We start from the raw sequence: 6000 nt of genomic DNA on the forward strand, positions 1-6000 counted from the left end.
AATCCGGTCGGATAGATTTATTTCAGCTCTTTGTCATATAAGTAAAACATGATAATGTTGCAAAGAAATATTCCTCTTATATTTCTAGTCACAAAGCAGATGGAATTCCCGTCTCCCATAAAAAAATAAAAGTGCAGCACTTACTTTGTCACAGACATACAGCATGTCCTCTCCAGGCAGACGGGGAATTAGGAGACAGCATGCCGGCATCACTATGTTAGAGCTGAAAAAAAAGAATAAATGTGGAATAGCCTGAGTAAAGTCATGTTGAAAAGAAAAATGTGGCGAATTTGGACTGAGATGAAAATACACACCTTTTATGTAGGCCTGCATACATTTATGACATTGGGCATATTCAAATATTCCCACATTTTTCCTGACCAACTCAAAGTCTTCATAACATAAAATAACAAAGTAAGACAACATCAAATTACATGCCAATTTGACATCAGTTTGCTGTATATTTTACACAGTTAGGAAAGGAGTAAGACTTATAGACCTCAGCCATTCAGCCGTTGCTGAGCTTGCCACAGATGATGGTCCGGGTGCTGGCCATGGCAATGGGTGTAATGATGCCCATTATGGTTGACACCTCTAATCCTGCTACCACACACACAAAAAAGTGAAAATATAGCCCCCTCTACTTATTCATAACATTGATTTGATTTACTTTTATAATACTGGTTACAGAAAAGAAGATTACCCCCCCCCCCCCAAAAAAAAAAATAATAATACATAAAATAATATAAAATAAAATAAATAATAAATTAATTAATTAATTAATAAAAAATGAAAAAAAAAATGAAGATTCTTGCGGGGTAGAGATGCTGCCTGTATGAGTTACAATCCATCATGGAGTTTTCAGGAAAAAGTCCAAAAAAACTGAGAAGACGTAGAACGGAAAAGGCAAGAATGAATGATCGCAATGGTCCACTTGAGTAACATATCTCTCGATTATAGATGGTATCAAAAATTGCACTATAGTCTTATCAAATTTTCCGCAACCCACTAAACGGTGGCTACATTATAGTAACTGATAAAACTGCGTTCATGTGTAATAATACGCTTTAATATAATGTACTTCACGGATATCACATGCTGAAAATCTAGATGAATCAATAACCTGAAAATACATATACAAGTGTACATGTATTACGGATTAATCCATTAATGAAACTTACATATTCTGTTGAGGAATCACTCTGTCCTTCAGAATTGCATATCAGTTTACGTGATCAGGAGAATGCGCGCAAATTATTGTATCTTGCTTGAATACCTGAAAAGGAAAATCAAGTGTCATGAGTTCAAGGCCACTGTTCATGCGTGTGTAATAATTTTGCAGAAGAGCTAACTTATGTAAATGTGACTACATAACTCTCTCCATGGCAGCATAATGTATAGTTCAATTTTTATGCACTGCCTTGCTGCATACAGGGTGTACTTAAGTCCACCACATACACTACCTGACTACAGAGAATTATCCCAGCATAAAGATAAGCGTGCAATGTTTGCCATTATAAGTTTAGTTAGTACAATAGTCTATTTATCCATAAGTTTATCAACAATTATTCATCAACTTCAGTTCCGTTCCTTTTATTCGTTATTAATCAAATGTGGTATGGCACGACGCGATGTATTATCCTTGGGGATGTGTGTTTGTGTTGGGGAAGGGGAGGTGGCGTAAAGGTTATGTTAAGGATACACTTCCTATAGGAATATCCGATTCCACGTTTTCTTAACTATTTTGTTTTGTTGTTGATCGGTAAATATAAAGAATTACTTGAAATTTGTGATTATGTATGTGTTCACTGTATTGTGAGTATAAATTATGCTTGTATAATTGTGTATGTAGTAAAAATTGTATCATTTATAATGTGTACATGTACATGAATATATGTGAGTTTATGCATGTGTGTAGATATTCCTATGTGCACGCCCATGTACCAACAAAAAGAATTTCCTAAATGAACAATAAATGAATTTGAAATCTGAAATCGGAATGCCATGACGTCTTTAGCAAGACATTTTATCGCTAAAGCTGCTCTAATTCCACAGAATGGTTACGAAACAAAACAAAATAGAACAGAAAACAGCACGCATAAAACTAGCCAGTTTTAACAGAACTCTAAAATGAACATTTTAATATTACTGCCTGCAAGCCTACATTATAAGACATGGCTATACAACCAAAAACATAACAGATACAAGAAATTTGATGAAGGGTAATATCGAGAGTAAGGCCTTGGTCGAGAACATTGTGGATATTTCAGATCATGCTTTACGATGATGTTTTAACTCACCATTTTCCACGTGGTAGGAATCTGCGGGGTCTTGATATCATGAAGTGGATAAAATAATTTTGAAGTCAGAGTTGCAGTAAGCCGCTATGAAAAGCCTCAGAAGAGCTGATCTGCTATGGAAATGGAATTTGCGCTAGATGCTCAGCTCAAACACGCATGAACGAGCTGTACAATGAGCCATCTGGGAGTCAACTTATGTGCACATAAGTTTGCACGACTCAACAATTCATTGAATTCATAAATCATGTTCAAGAAAAGAATGAACATGCCCACACCAGGTGACCAAACTACTGGGTCCGTGAATTGACACTCTAGGAAACATCCATGTCATTATTTTGCATCGAATGTATTCTATGGATTAATAGGCGTTTAAAAAAAAATTCCACTTTTGATTCTTAATAATTCAGTAACTATATATCAGATAACACTATCATTGATATGGGAGATAGTTGTATAGTGTACAATTTCGTTGGAGGTGGTTTAAAACACAAATCAGTTTCATGAAATCCATGATCAATTTCACAGTTAGGTTACAGATTTTGCTCTATTTTCAACCCTCTGTACAAAATTTTCACTTTGCACAGGGGTCAATGGGTGTGTATGGGAGTATGTGGTTAACACCCTGACATTGGTGTTGAACAATAGCTAGGGTTTTAATGCTTTATTATTTATTCATGAGAAATTCCACTATCACAGCTAGTCTTTATTCATTCTAAAATGTGGTGTTCGCAAGCACACGGAAACATGTGCTTACATTTTTCATGTGCATGCATCTTACTCTTAGGCTTTACCGTGCATGAATCCATGAAAAAAAAAGGGGGGGGGGGGAAATCAACCCTTACAAATAAATCGTGTAGTTTGCACCCTTATATATCCGCGAGTTTGCTCTCTAAATGATTTTAGTTTATCATTTCCTTTACGTTCACTCAATAAAATATGCATACATAAAATGTGACAATGGTATGAATAAAATGACAATGTGACAAACAAACAAACAAAGCAAACAAACAGCAAAAGATATCAAGTGAAGGGGTGAGTGAAAAGGCAATTGGCCTTATTTAAAACTAATCCCGGAAAAGTAAATACATTGTATATACAGAGAAAAACATTGGCACACACACACACACAAACACACACACACTCACACATACACACACATGCATACACAGACAAAAACATGGACCAGCGCATATTAGCAATACACAAGATGTCATTTTCACAAATACACCCTATCTTGCTAGTCTCTTATAAATTCGTAAAATGATATTGGTAACTTCCAGAAAACCTTTCAAGTAAAATACGTTTTAAAGCTTCCTTAAAACTTTGTACCGTTTTCTTACATTTCACATCAGAGTGGATGGAATTCCAGATTTGAGGGCCTTGAAAAAATATTGACTTTTTTTTTTCTGTCCCGAGATCGAGTCGCAACGAAAATCTTTAGCGTGTAGTAGGGTTTGATTCCATCATCGCACAGTAAGCATGCAGGGAATGCTGTGACATATTCCATTTCGATTGGTCAATACCAGACGAGCAGTCAAGTATTCTTCGTTAGCTTGTTCGCAGACCCTTTCATCAAAGACTCAACTTCATTTAAATATGCTCCGATGAATGATTATGAAATTATGGGAGAACATCAAGTTTTATGATGTCTTTAAAAAAACATGTACATAGTAGCACCACGACGGTATGCAATATTGTTTTCAAGTGTCAATCAACACCATATGGATCTTTCTTTGAGACTTGTTATGGGCTCAATATTGCACCTTAGCAAGAATGAACCACAAACAGGAAGATATGTCTTTGTAATGGTAATTACGTTGCGACATCCCAACCAATAAGAGATAGGTTAGGTGAATGTTAAAGACACGGGCATACACGAATAGAAATTGCTCAAAAAAAAATGAAATAAAACGAACATTATTCTAATAGGCATGCCTGGGCAGTAATCTGATGTTTCTATTGATAGAGAATTCTATTTGAAGATTCATATCAGTTTGCTTTGTCAGAATCATGAGGAAAAGTGATAAAATAAACCGGCTATCCAGGGTACAGTTTAAACACTTTCACATGAAACAGCTCTGATTAACACTTTTGCACAATAATATTTCTGTTCAGAATTGACTTTTGTTTTATATGTTTTTATCTTAAAGTATAGGATTTCATTTGAAGCAAAATATAGCCAAAATTATGTAAACGTCCAAAATGAATCTTCAGATTGCTCAGTGAGACGGCGGCATCGAATCCCGATCAGCGAAGGCACAAATGCACCTGTGGAATTGTTTTGTATAGCAATAGAAATCTGACGACTATTTGAATAATTACATCCAGTTGGAACTTCATCTGTTAAACCTCCTAGGTTATGTGTACAATGTGATTGGTCAATACCAGACAAGCAATCAGGTATTCTACTTTTGTTTTTTTAGTAGACCCCTTTCATCATGGACTCAACTTAATTTGAAAATATACTCTCGATGAATGATTATAGAATATGAAAGAAATTTAAGTTTCCTGATATCAAAAAATATATGTTCATAATATCAGCACAAGGATATGTAATATTGCATTTTAGTGCCGAGCAACACCATAGGATGGCCTTTGTTTTGAGACTAGTTTGGGGCGTAATATTGCACCGTCAATGACCGTGGCAAGATCGAACCCAAAATGAACCATATAAGAAGCAAAGTTCCACCATTTTCTCAAATCGTGTAGTTTGCACCCATTTTCGCGACTTCGAACCCTTCTAGCTCCCTTATTGAACCTTTTTTTCTTAGTGTGTATATTGTTGCCTGCACATTGAAAGAGAGAACAAACTGCAGCAATAAAAAATCTTTTCAGCTGTGAGAGTGCTAGTCCTGATTACTGATGCTTAGAGGAATGTTAGTCATCGCATTGTAATGCTTTAGAATATAGTGCTTGCATGGATTCCAAAAAGTTGTCACTCCATCTATAAGACTCCCCCCCCCCCCGATCTCGTAACATGAATGGACAGAAGCATTGAAATCCTTGCAAGGAGAATGAATTCAATGGCCTGCTACCTTCGATTAAACTATAGTCAGACTAGTGTAACCATCCCCTTCCCTCTAGTAAGGAGAAAACACTCTGTCCCTCGGATAGGACGTATAAGATGATGTATTATCCTTCGCATCACAATATGACTGTATACTAGTAGTCTCGTAATGACCTTGTTACCACATTAACCTCGTTTTAGATACTTTCAGGGTAAAGTGGTTGTATTGCCAACTTAGCAACTAAAAACATGATTTTATAAACATAATTATTTGTATACAAACAGGGGGGTGTTGCGAAGTGCTGATATCGGAGAAACTTTAGACATTGAATGACATTTCTTCGTCATCCATGCACAAACATGTTTGGGTTCTAATGCCACTTTCACTTTGCCATTCGTTTGAAATGTATTCATTAAAAGCTAAAACGTAATCGTATTGTTCGAGCAATAAAAATTATTCTTATGTTACGGTATAGAAAGCATAGGAGAAAAGGAAAAAAATGTAGGGTTTACTAAAGGTATGTTCCACGGGGCACACTCGAGAACGCGAGGCTACCATCTACACTAAATTTACTCATAAGTTTAGTTGATAAAAGTGTATAGATATAATGTATATTGTTAGTGTATTATAATTTTCAGTTATGAAATTGAAAACTTTTAGACAAGAAAAGTGCCTTTATTGTTCATTTTGGT

Source organism: Diadema antillarum, unplaced genomic scaffold, assembly GCF_040938485.1.
Source record: "Diadema antillarum isolate AM-2024a unplaced genomic scaffold, OU_Dant_1.0 seq00000041_RagTag, whole genome shotgun sequence".
In the NCBI taxonomy this organism is placed as follows: domain Eukaryota; kingdom Metazoa; phylum Echinodermata; class Echinoidea; order Diadematoida; family Diadematidae; genus Diadema; species Diadema antillarum.